The sequence below is a fragment of the Nycticebus coucang genome, chromosome 6 (assembly GCF_027406575.1).
Source record: "Nycticebus coucang isolate mNycCou1 chromosome 6, mNycCou1.pri, whole genome shotgun sequence".
In the NCBI taxonomy this organism is placed as follows: domain Eukaryota; kingdom Metazoa; phylum Chordata; class Mammalia; order Primates; family Lorisidae; genus Nycticebus; species Nycticebus coucang.
The window spans coordinates 50,104,125-50,118,032 of NC_069785.1; positions in this window are offsets into that span (position 1 = coordinate 50,104,125).

The window sequence follows — 13,908 nt, forward strand, 5'->3', positions numbered from 1 at the left end:
ACTGTCAACTCTTTCTCTATAAGACTTGTAGATGACTCCTTGATTACAAGGTCAAACCCAGGCCTTTCCCCTTCGACTGAGCCTGCGGACAAGGCCACCAGACACAGACCTTTTGTCCGTTGTCTCATGAATGATTAGCTGAGAAACTAGCTAGACACAGAAATAAACATTTCCTGTTCCACTGAAACTTCTCTTGATTAAAAACAATCCCAACTATAGGGTGGCGCCTGTGGCTCAAAGGAGTAGGGCGCCAGCCCCATATGCTGGAGGTGGCAGGTTCAAACGCAGCCCCAGCCAAAAACTGCAAAAAAAAAAACCAATCCCAACTATAAACCACCTGTAACTTGTCTACTGTTCCCTATAAAAGTCTAAAGCGGAAGAAAACAAAAAGAAGAAAAGAAAAGAAAGAATAAGCCAGGAAGGCTATGTTAACCAGTATGATGAAAATGTGTCAAACGGTCTATAAAACCAGTGTATGGTGCCCCATGATCGCATTAATGTACACAGCTATGATTTAATAATAAAAAAAATAAAGAAAGAAAAGAAAGAACAAAAAGTAAAAATGGAAAAAAACTAAAAAAGCTAAAAAAGAAAAAAAAGGGTACAAAAAAAAAGAAAGAAAGAAACCAAACCCCCAAAAATGTCTAAGGCAGAGCCACACTATAGGAATCTGAATAATGGCCCTTGAAAACATCCAGGCACTAATCCCTGGAATCTTACTAGGCAAAGGGCCTTTTGCAGATGTGATCAGGGATCCTGACATGAGGCAACCATCCCAGATAGCTGGATGGGCCCTAAACACAAGCACAAGTGTCTCTATAAGGAGGAAGCAAAGGGAGATTTGACTGTGAACAGAAGACAGTCAAGTGACAGAAGCAGAGTGAAGCAGGGTCAGAGCTGAAGCAGAGGATGGGGCCTGCGCCAGGCAGCTCAGCTGTCCATGTGGGGGAGGGCAAGGAAACGGTCTCCCTGGGGCCTCCAAGGTCCCCAAGATCCTGGAGACACCTTGATTTTAGCTGTGTAAGACCCATTCTGGAATTCTAGCCTTCAAAACTGCAAGAATAAATGTCTGTTGTTTTAAACCACGAATTGTGTGGTGATTTTTTTACAGCAGGGATAGAAAACGAATACACATTCTAATATTGAGTACAGATTTGAATAAAATCTCTCTCTTTACTTGCTGAGTATTTGTCTTTGATAGTGCTACTTACATAAAGGGCAGATTGTAGAGCAGGCTACCTGGTGAGAGCAACAGGGGCCACAGACCAGGCAAAAGGGAACTCAGTATGTGCTAGAACGTGCGAGATTAGTGTGACTCAAGAGGAAGCCGAACCCTGGGCCATGATAGGGAATTTGGGTTTTATTTTATGAGAAACATTTAGATGATTTTAAGTTATTAGAAGTGGAAGCAGGGAGATTAGTTAGTACTTCTGATAGGAGATGCTAGAGGCCTCAGACTGTGGAAAGAATACAGATACATTTTGATATGGAAGCAGCAGGAGTAGATGAACTGAATTCTATTTCTGTAAGCGTCCTAGGAGGAAACAGAGAACACAGGTTAGCGTAAGTTGAAGAGGGCTTACTACAGCAATGTTTATAACCCCAAACCCCAAGGGAGAGGGCAGCACCTGGATGCTAGTCACAAGGCAGGGCTACCCCCTTCACCAGGCCTGTAGGGAAAAGGGGGTAGAGTCATTTGTACAGATTGGAAGAAAGGGCAACCTTGACAAAAGCGGTGGTGTTCAGTGGAGGGTCACAGCCAGCCAGCGGGGACCCTCTCCTAGCCCTCTCATCTCCTGCAGACGGTCTGCACCACTGAAACCCACGTGGAAGCTAGAAGACAGGTGGGCTCACAGGCGAGGTCCACAGAGGGCAGCCTCCTGGGGCTGAGAGCAAGGGGGAAAGGGGCCGAGAGTGGGTCTGGAGGGAACAAAGGAACGTGTAGCAGAAATAGTTGATTATTCCAATTTATGGAGAGAAAATGTGGAGACTTGAATTTTCTACCTGACCTCCTCAGTACTCTGGGGTGCCTAGCCCTCCGTGCCTAGAGGCACAAAAACAAGGAATTCTCACCTTCCTGGCTTTTCTTTGAACATTTGTCCTAAAGGCGATCAGGATAGACACTCTTGAGGACCAACAAGGCTATCTTCAAAGCTCCTGGAAAAGTTCTTTTGGTAAAGGTACAAAATTTGAGGAAATGTCACTGGAGGAAAACTGGATAATATTCCCTTTAGACCAAAGAGAACTGAGCCTGTACAGCCCAGTGAGTCGGGGTTATTTCATGGGGGTAGAATATTGAATCACAGTCAACCGAAACCATAGCAAGCCTAATTCCTACATTTCCCTGCAGGAATATCCATGTTTTGCCATTGTTTCAGTTTCCTTTTTTTTCTTGTTATTACTCAGGAAGATAATTCAATTCATATTGCACATTTGCTCACAGAAATTTTGAATCTTATGAATATAAAAACCATGGACTTGGCCCAATTTTATTTTAATCAGTTTTTGAGTTTTCTAATTTAAGATTAACCTCCCAGCATCTATGCAGAGATTTAGTAGCAACAGCGCACACATTAAAATATGGAGACTTTCAGCAGCAATTTGAGTTATGGTAATTAGTGGGTTTGTTTACACAGACATAGATGAAGAGCATAACCTTTTTGTTTCTGTCTTTTTTTTTAATTTGGAAAAATCATATGCTACCGACAAAAAAATTCTTCGTACAACAGTTGTTTAATGTCATGGAGGAAATCAGGTGTAACCAATGAGACCGAGAAATAAAGAGATCAAAGCTGTCGAAGGTAGTGTCTTAACTAGGCATCCTTTCTCCTGCACACACCCCTGACAGTATAGAAACCCTCTCATGCCCACAATCTGCTCAGAATGATTGCCACAACCTTCACCTGCCCCCCAATCACCTACCTAGTCGACACCAGGAGTTCCACATACCAATTCCAGTGTGGCCCCAATGCCGTCTTCTATTATATTTGCACCATCACTCTCCACACCTTGCCCCTCGCCCCATTTGCTCCATCTGGGAAGTGGGACTGATCCTGTTGGGACCCAAACAGGGAAAGAAGAGAGGACGGAGGAGGATGCTCTCCCCAGTGAGAGAGGCACTAATGCTCTTGGGAAGATGGGAAAATAAGCCCATCCCTGGAGACACTAAGCAGGAGAGTAGGCCTGCTTTTGTAAGGCTCATTGATCCCAGATCTGAAAGCTTCCCTGACACTTAGATTCCTACTTTCATAGTCTGCAGGGAGGATTCTATAAAGGCAGCAAGCCGGCAGGTTAAAGAGGTTAAAGACGGATAACAATACCCAAGTGGCTTGATTTCAATATCTTCTTCCATGTCTTCCACCCTATTTCTATATCAAATTGACTTATTGGGCCATCAACCCAGCTAAAAGGGAAATCCTACTGATTGCTTAAAATATCTGTTCGAAGTCTTTGTGGTAGACAGAAAAAATGCCCTCAAGGAAGTCCACCTCGTGATCCCTAAAACCTGTGAATATATCACCTTCCATGGCAAAAGGTGTGACTAAGCTTACCGACCTTGAGAGGGAGAGATTACCCTGAATGATCTGGTGTGATTAGACCCAGTCCTACGTTAAGGACTTCTACGAGTCCTTAACGTAGAAGAACCTTTTCTAGCTGTAGACAGAGAAGCAGAGAGACGGCAGTGGCAGCATGAGAAGAACTCAACCGGTGGTCGTTGGCCTTAAAGATGGAAGAGGGAAGTCACAAGACGTGGAGTACAGGCAGCCTTTAGAAGCTAGAAAAGGTGAGGAGAAGGGCCTCAGAGCCTCTAGAGGGGATGGAAGCCTCACCAACACCCTGATCTTAGCCCAGCAGTACCAGGGTCACACTTATGACCTAAAGAACTGTCAGATGACAAGTATGTATTGTTTAAGCCACCAAGAGTGTGGGAATTTGTTACAGCAGCAAAAGGAATTTCGTACAGTACAGACTTCATCACCTCAAGCTTAGATTAGCACGATAGAAAAATTTTGATCTCTTCAGCATCTCTAATCTCTGAGTCTTAGGAAATCTTTTTCCACCAAACTCTAGTCAAATAGCATTCTATTCATTCTTCCTCCCTGTTCTAGAGGCTACAATGGCAATTCCATGAAACCAAGACTATTTTGGGTCTGCCAAGAGGGGGATATGGAAGGATATTGGTACCCTGATCCCACTTTCATAGGAAAAGCTTTGCTTTAATTGTTCAACATGGTGTACTTCAGAATAAAATTAGTTTTAAAGAATGAGTGTTTGACCTATTGCATCAAATATAAACTTTTTGGCCAATTTTTGAGGCCTACCAATCTTACCCTACTCTGCTCATCTGGTCTATTAACTGCTTTCTTAAATCATCAAAAGTAATCTTTCACATTGGTCAAAACAATTTCCTCATAATACACACAAATAGATATGTCCCTACTGTAGTATGCACACCCTGGATGGTGCAAATACTGAAGCTTAGAATCACTTTTGGTCTTTCCCCCTCTCAAGGAAAGCCCTTCTATCCACCTCCAGGCCTTTTTCCTACCAAGAAACCAGGTCAACTCCCCCAACTCTCTCTGCTAGGAAACTCTGCCTCCTGTATCCCGGGGGCATTTACAGGTTGAGTATCCCTTATCTGAAAGTCTCGGGACCAGAAAGTTTCACATTTTGAACTTTTTCAGATTTTGGAATACTTGCATATACATAATGAAGTATCTTGGGAATGGGACCCAAGTCCAAACACAAAAACTCATTTACATTTCATTTACACCTTTTACACAGGGCTTGCAGGTAACTTTACATGAAATTTTAAATAATGTACATGAAACAGGTTATACATGTATAAAGTTTGTGTCCATTGAACCACCAGAAAGCAAAGGGTCGTTATCTCAGCCATCACGGGGACAGTCACTGTTTGGCATCACCATCATTCCTGACTTTGAATTGATATGCTACTGATAAATAATCATTTTCTTACACTTACACCTAAGTACTTAACAGTAAAAAATACGACATCTGATGAATACAGTGAGAGATAATGTTCTCAGAGTAACTATGCAGCCAGCAGCACTACAGCATTACCAGAATACGGTATCACTTATTAAACAGCAGCAGCAACAAACCATGGCAGGCCTTCCCCTCTACCTGCTTTCTGCGTTTTGATTAAAAGGTTACTGTGATAACCCCGGGAGATGCTGAATAAACTACATGCCTTGGGCCCGTTTTGACTGCAGCCTGTCACAGGGGGTCAGGTGTGGAGTTTTCCATATGTGCTGTTGTGCTGCTGCTCAAAAAGTTTCAGATTTTACAGCATTTTGGACTTTGGATTTTCAGACTAGGGATGGTTAACCTGTGATTACCCAGAGCTACAGGGAGTTACTGGGTATCCCAAGTAAATGACTCTCCCATCTCATGGGTTGCTTTCCTCCAGCTTGTTTGAGAGTCAATTTGTTCTAAAGTGTAAATCTTCATTGTTGTCTAGTTTCTTCTCAGAAGCTCCTTTTCCTACCACCTGCTCACCCTGGGGCTTCTGATCACTTCTGTTGATACGAAACTGACAGAATTCTAGGATTTTCCTTAATGTAATGTTGTCATCATCAGGTTAAAATCAGAGGAAGCATGATCCTTGGAGACCACACTCCCGTTCTCTGCTTTATCCTATGCAGCCTAAAGTGCAACTAACCTTACCTGTAATGTGCCTTAATGAAAGTTTGGGATAACTGAAAGAGATCATGATGTAGGTTAAAAACAAAAATGGAAACAAAAAATAAAACTGGATGCTAAATTCCACTGCATACAAAGATCAAGGTGAAATATATTAAAAATCACAAAGTTTCCAATAGCTGCCCACTCTTCCTTCCTAAGGATCAGTAGTTTAATTTAACAAGTTGAACAATCTACCTCATTATTCTTCCAAGAAATGTTCTTTGTTGATGAAGGTAGCTAAAGTTGGTTTCCATTACTTACAAGCAAGAGACTACTAATATATTCTTACAAAGTTAAAAATGGTTCTGTAGTAACATATGTTGGGAAATGCTACAGTGTGCACAGCCCCAGCCTGAAAATTCACAATGCTCATTAAAGACTCTGAGAGGTCCTGCAATACAGAAACTACTGTAACTGTCTAATCCAGGGGTCCTCAAACTTTTTAAACAGGGGGCCAGTTCACTGTCCCTCAGACCATTGGAGGGCCGGACTATAGTTAAAAAAAAACAAAACTATGAACAAATTCCTATGCATACCGCACATATCTTATTTTGAAGTAAAAAAAAAAAAAAACGGGAACAAATACAATATTTAAAATGAAGAACAAGTAAAGTTAAATCAACAAACTTACCAGTATGTCAATGGGAACTATGGGCCTGCTTTTGGCTAATGAGATGGCCAATGTCCGGTTCCATATTTGTCACTGTTAGTCATAACAAGTGATGCAAGTGTGGTTGCAGATCTGGTTGGAGATTTCAGATGTTTCATTCTGGAAAATGTCTGTTCATAGACATAAGTGCTGCCAAAGATGGTTGCCATTTTGAGTGCATGGTTCCTGAGATTAGGATGTGTCTCAGAGGGGAGAGATGCAAAGAAATTAGGAGGGCTGCTTGACTTGAATGCATCTTTCAGAGAGTCACAATTCTGCAGTTCAGTCAGTTCCATTTGGTAAATTGTATCCACATTTTCAATGTCAATAGAAAATGGGTTACGGAAAAGCTGTATGTCCTGTTCATGGAGATGAAGCTCTTTAAATCTAAATGGGAACTTCTTTTGCAACTTTTCCAGTGAATCCACACATGTTTTGTTTGGAAATGCAACCAATGGTTTTTCCACTAACAGATTTTGAGTTGTGGGGAGACAGCAGAAATTTTCCTCCTTCACTTGTTTGATGAGGAGGCCTGATTTTACTTCAAATGCTTTCACAGGTGATTGCATATCACAGATGAGCTTCCCCTTTCCTTGAAGTTGCACATTGAAACTGTTGAGTAGCTCTGTTACAGCTGTCAGAAAGGCAAGGTGCCATTTCCATTCTGCATCATTGAGCTCTGGTACTTCTTTGTTTTTTGAAAGCAGAAAAGCTGTATCTGTGGAAGTAAGTCATAGAAATGTTTCAAAACTCTCCCTCGACTCAGCCAATGGACTTGTGTGTGGTACAGAACATCTTCATAGGCAACATTTAGCTCAGACAGAAATTCCTGAAATTGTATGTGGTTCAGTGCATTAGCTCTAATGAAGTTAACACAAGATACCACAATTTTCATAACAGAATCCCACTTCAGTGATTCACTACACAGCACTTGTTGGTGGATGAGGCAGTGTATGGCTATTGGATGAGAATGGTTATGTTTGTCCATCTCTTGGTTAATGCAAGCAATTACTCCTTTCTTAGACCCCACTATGCTAGGAGTACCATCAGTTGTCACACTGGCTAATTTAGCCCAGTCTAGCCCCAAACCATTCACAGTTTGACAAATCTTTTCATAGATATCCTGTCCTGTAGTTGTTCCTTTGATGCTTTGCAATGCAGCAAGCTCTTCTGTGACTTTGAAATAGTCATTCATCCCACAAATAAAAATTAGAAGTTGTGCAGAATCACGAACATCATTACTTTCGTTGAGTGCCAAGGAAAAATAGGAAAGTTTTTTTGCGGAGTTTTGCAAATGCTGATGCAAATTGTCTCCCATTTTTTCAATCCTTCATGTAATTTAGGTCCTGAAAGACTCACTGTACTAAATAAATCGGCCTTCTCTGGACATATCTCCGTGGCAACAGAAAGAAGGCATTCTTTAACAAATTCTCCCTCCACGAATGGTCTGCCAGTACACACTAGTAGCTTGGCAACTTGAAAAATTGCTCTCAGTGAGGAAATATTTAGCTGCTTCTGCTTCACAAAAGTATTTTGCTGAGTTGTCAATGTATATTTCAGTTTTAATATTTTATCTTTTCTCACTTCTCTGACCAATCATATTTGTCTTTATGTTGAGTTTGATAGTGTTGACATAAATTGTATTCTTTGAACACAGACACTATATTCTGGCATATCAAACACACAGCTCTTTCCTTGTACTGCATGAAAAAGTAATCATAAGTCCACTGTTTTTTGAATATCCTACACTCTGAGTCAATTTTTCTCTTTCTTGATATCATTGTTTCCTAGGGATTCTAAATTGCTATTAGTAAGATACCAATATATATATATATATATATACACCACTACAAAAACAATATACCAGCAATAACTTTGCCCACACAGAGAACTATAGACTGCACTGCCCATCCATGCAGTCTGACCAGTGTCCAGCAATGCAGCCTTGCCAGTCTGCATCATTTCAGCCTCACCAGTGACCATATGGTGGAACTCCACTTTTACCTCAGGCTCACACTGGTGCGGTGCAGGAACAGGCATGATTACAGAGCCGGTTCCTCCACCACCTTTCCAGTTCACACTACCCTGTGTGAACCACACTGTGATCTGTGAACTCGCACAAGAATCTGATTGCATGGATGAGAAGACCCATGGTCAGATTCCACTGCAAGAAAAAAGGCATATGTGCCTTTTTTCTTCCGAATCTAATGCGAGTTCAGCCATACAAGCATATGGCTGAACTCGCACTGCCAGAGATTGCAACAGTGTGAACCAGGGCTTACACAGCACACGACATACATCATACACAGCTGAATAGCAATCAGAATATAAATGCAGGGGAGTTGGAGAGTTAGGCTCACATTCCACACATGAGCACTGCGGGCCCAGGACAAGTCGGCTGCTAAGCAGGATAGGCAGCGGTGGCAAAAACAGCCGGCTGGCCGGATAAATGTCCTCGGCGGGCCACACCGCAGGCTGTAGTTTGCAGACCTCTGCTCTAGGGTATGGAACAGTGAGATCAAACAAGTTTATACAGAAAGGGAGGTCTTAACCCACAGGAAGAGACAGAAAACAGCAAAAAGGAAGAACAGGGCAGAGGAACTTGACTGAGGAGCCTAGCTTGCCCCTGCTAGCCTCCTCACCTCTCTTGGGTCAAAGACATGGAAGAGATGGGTATTTGTTGCTTTCCTGGGAAATTTCCAAGCCCTTTAAAGAAGCCCCATGACACAGAAATGTTAGGTCATTAAATATGAAATGTCTAATTTTGAATATTTGGAAAATACTGTGAAGAAATGTGTGTTACATTGATAAATAATTAAGATGCTTGATCAAGGATACAAATTAATTTTGTGAAAGTACTTTATAGGCCTCAAGCTATCCTCCTGCCTCAGCACCGCCAAAGTGCTGGAGTTATAGAGGTGAGCCACCACACCCAGCCAGGAAGAATATTTTGATTCTTGTTGTGGACTGAACGTTTGTGTCCCCCTGTCCCATCAAATTCGTACGTTGAAGTCATATGAGAAGGTGGCCATTTTCAAGCCAAAAAAGAGCCCTCACCAGAACAAGGATTTCCTGACTCCAGAACTGTGAGAAAATAGATTTCTGTTGTTTAACTCAGTCTATGGTATTTTGTGATGGTAGCCCAAACTAAGACATAACTAAATATTTTAAAGGAAGAATATCTTGATTCCTGAGCTTTTATAAAATGTGTTAAAATGTTCCTAGTTCCCATATTTTTGCTGCAATAATTGCAGTGCAGTGTCCCTGATCCGCAATATAGATTTCCAGACATTAGTAGTTTCTGACCTTGAATTTACCTTGGTTTATTTTAATATAGTTATAGACAGGAACATTGCCTGAGCTTCCATCATGATACTCTGATTTATGAGCCAAAAGTCAAGCTGATAATTGTGTCCCTCCCCCAAAAGGTGTGTCCCACACCTAGACCCCTCCATCCCCTACCCTCCTTCCCTCTCTCTGCTCTCCCCTCCCCTCACCCCCACATTATTAATTGTCTTCATATCAGAATTGAGTACATAGGATTCTTGCTTCTCCATTCTTGTGATGCTTTATTGAGCAGAATGTGTTCCACTCAATCCAGGTTAATACAAAAGATGTAAAGTCTCTTGATGGCTGAATAGTATCCCATACCACAGCTTGTTAATCCATTCCTGGGTTGGTGAGCATTTAGGCTGTTTCCACATTTTGGTGATTGTAAATTGAGCTGTGATAAACAGTCTAGTGCAAGTGTCCAATTATAAGAGGGACTTTACCTCACAAATTCAATCAATGTAACCTGGTCCTTTGTACCTTCAAGGAATCTCCAACAATAAAAAAAAAAAAAAAAGTTAGGCTGAGAGGTGAATGAATATTACTAAAGATGGCCTGAATAAATTCCTTGGAGATATTGGTCAACAGATGTTTCCAGGGTTTTCATCAGCAAACATGTCGACATGAAATACACTGGGCAATTTACAAAATCCCACATTATTTGCCTGCTATGCTGCCCTGTTACTACTATGAAAATAGTCTGTGTTAGAGTGAAACCAGTTCTGCCCCTCTGGCCAGACAGAATCACACAATAAATCTCTGAATTGACTCAATAGGGATGGTCTGCATTATATGGTTAATTTTCCAGTACCAAAATACTCTCCAAAGGTAAGAGAGGGAGAGGTGGTGGATGCCTAGACAGACTTGTGGTGTTGAAGAGCTTTCCACTGTAGATATCCTACCCCCAAACACATTCCCCCTTGTCTAACTTTGCAATTAAAACTGTCAAAGAAATCAGATTCCTTATTACTCAAAATTTCACCTTATATTCTACACTAAGTTTCAGCCTTTTAATTCTATTTAATGGTTGTTGGGGGCATCTCTTGTGACTTGTTTTAATGGTTTCTATTCAGCATAACCAAGAAACAAGCAGATATACTGAAGGCTGCCTGATCTGCAAGTTTTTTGTTTGTTTTTTTTTTCTTTTGAGACAGAATCTCACTTTGTTACCCTTAGTAGAGTGCTATGGCATCACAGATCACAATTTCAAACTCTTGGCTCAAGTGATCCTCTTGCCTCAGCCTCCCAAGTAACTGGGACTATAGGCACCTGTCACAATGCCTGGTTATTTTTAGATACAGGGTCTCGCTCTGGCTCAGGCTGGTCTTGAACTCCTGAGCTCAAAAAATCCTCCCGCCTTTGCCTCCCTCTTTTGTTTTGAGACAGAGTCTCCCTCTGTCACCCAACCAAGGGTTCAGCCTAGCTCACAGCAACCTCAAGCTCCTGAGTTCAAGAAATCCTCTTGCCTCAGCCTCAAAAGATGCTGGGACCACAGGTGCACATCACCCTGCTAGGCTAATTTTTCTATTTTTTAGTAGAGACGGGAGTCTCAGGGGTCTCGCTGTAGCTCAGGCTGCTCTTAAATTCCTGAGCTCAAGGGATCCTCCTACCTTGGCCTCCCAGAATACTAGAATTATAGGCATGAGCCCTTGTCACCATCAGTAGAGTGTGCTGGAGTCACAGCTCACTGCAACCTCAAATTCTTGGGCTCAAGCAGTCCTCTTGCCTCAGCCTCCCGAGTGGCTGGGACAATAGGCACCCACCAGGACCCTTGGCTATTTTTAGAGACAGGGATCTTGCTCTTGCTCAAACTGGTTTCAAACTCATGAGCTCAAACCTTCTACCTGCCTCGGCCTTCCAGAGTGCTAGGATTACAGGCGTGAACCACCTTGCCTGGCCCCTGCAATTATTCTTAGTAAAATTGTACCATGAATGTATTGCCAAGAACAAAGCTTCTGGCTCTGCTTCTATGTTTAAGGTCATGGAGCCTCTATCAACTGGTTCATAGCATAGTAATTTTGGTAAAGCTGATAATATTGGTTAAATGTGAGGGAATTCTTTCCAGGATGTCTTGACCCCAGCAGATTTTCTAGAAATAAATCCCCTAAAGCAGTGGTCCTTAACCAACAATGGGCAACAGATCACCCTAGAGATTAGGGGTAGTCAATCTGTGTAGCAAGTTTGGGGCACACGTGTTTAACCAAGCTCTCTAAATGATTCTCCTGCAGACTCTGGCTCTTAAGCCATCTGCCTTTACTTTCTTTACTTCCTGAAAAGTCAATGATGCAAAAAGAAAATTAGAGTCTTTCCCTGGACTATACTGGTATTTATATACACACTGGGATAATTCAGAGTCAGCTTTCCATGATGATTATGTTAGTTAAGAGACATTGGGTATCCACTGAATTGGAGAGAGCTGCAGTTCTGAGTTTGTGTGTTAAGTGATTTTATTTATTTATTTATTTATTTATTTATTTATAAATTCTCACTCTGTTGCCCTGGGTAGAAGGCTGTGGAGTAATAGCTCCCAGCAACCTGAAACTACTAAGCTCAAATTTTCCTGCCTCTGCCTCCCAAGCAGCTGGGAGTACATGCATCCACAATGCCTGGCTAATTTTCCTATTTTTAGTAGAGACAGGGTCTCACTCCTGCTCAGGCTGGTCTTGAACTCCTGAGCTCAAGCAATCCACCTGCCTCGCCTCCCAGAGTGTTAGGAGGGTTAAGTGTTCTGATCCCCTTGTACCTTTGTAGTACATTGAGGCAGTAATTTGTTAGTTATTCCAAAGTAATTTTGTAAAAATAAACGCGTTTTGTTGATTTCCTGCTAGTTCCTTACTTGTTTATTTAACTGCTATTCAACTGTCACTCAACTGAGCTACTTATGTGCTTAAGATCCCTGCGCTAGTCTTATAAAATCAAAAGTCTAAAAATATTTATCTTATCCTGGTATTCTTCCCAAGAACCCGGCAGTAACATACTTTGGGTTTTACAAGTTATACACTAGTTCAGTATTTTCAGATTTAGCCATATACACTTGGAACATACAGACGTTCCAGGTTTCCTGATGGTATTTTGGACAAAAGTTTTAAAACAATGGACTTAGTCGACATACATATGTACTGTTTACTGAAATTGATCTGCCTGTGTACTAGTTCTTCCCACCTCCCCTACTCCAATTGCCCTTTTACAAAAGGTTGGTACACTTCTCACCCAGGGACAGCCTGACTCTGGTGCTTTGCTCTATGTCTGTGGTGTAAAAACGTCTGGTTTGAAACCAAGGACCACTTCCAAATTTTGATCCGAGACCCCAAAATTCACTATTAAGAGCTACCATAGACTCAATAGGACAGATGTCAACCTACAGAGCATAGTGGCTAAGTGCAAGGGCTTTGAAACCAGACTATCTGACATATGGCGTAATCTCTTTCTAGTTATGAGCTATATACTATGCTTCAGTTTTCTTATGTGTAAAATGGGGATAATGTTTCCTCAGTTGTTGTGATTAAATGAGCTAATATCTTTAAAGCACTCAGAATACATCTGGTATAAAGTAATTGCTAAGTGTGTTTTTATTGAGAGAGAAATTGCTATAATGGCAAAGATAGGAAAGACAACTTTGCTTATAAAGTATCGACTTGAATTTTCAAAAGGGTGCTAGACTTATGTAATTGAATTAATCAGCATGACTGATACGTTAACTACATTCTGATAAAAGACAACAGCATGTGGTTGGAACATGTCTAGTTCTTAACTGCAGTATCTTGAATTTAAGGTGTACGTTCACATCAAGTTATATTCCCATTGTCATAAAGAATGTCCTATTAAATGCTTATTGGCTCAGAATCTTAACCACTTACTCTTTTCCAGTTGGACTATGGCTGTTTAACTTTTCAGTCTAAAATAACCTTGGATGAAAGTGACAATAATATATACTTCAACCAGATTAACAGAAAAAAATAGAATATCTTATAATGAACCAAAGAAATAACTTCTGTGTAAAATACTGAAGTAGGTGCTTTGAAGAATTCATAAAAGTTTGACTCTTGATTTATTAATATGAAAGATAAAATACATATACATGAGGTTACACATGGGTATATAAAGCTAAGTGACCAATGAATGATATAGTGTTGTAAGAGATAAGGTTGGGGAGAGGTCACTACTGATTGAAGGGAAGTTCAGGAACGAAGTGATATTTTTATCTGGGTCTGATTTTAGGA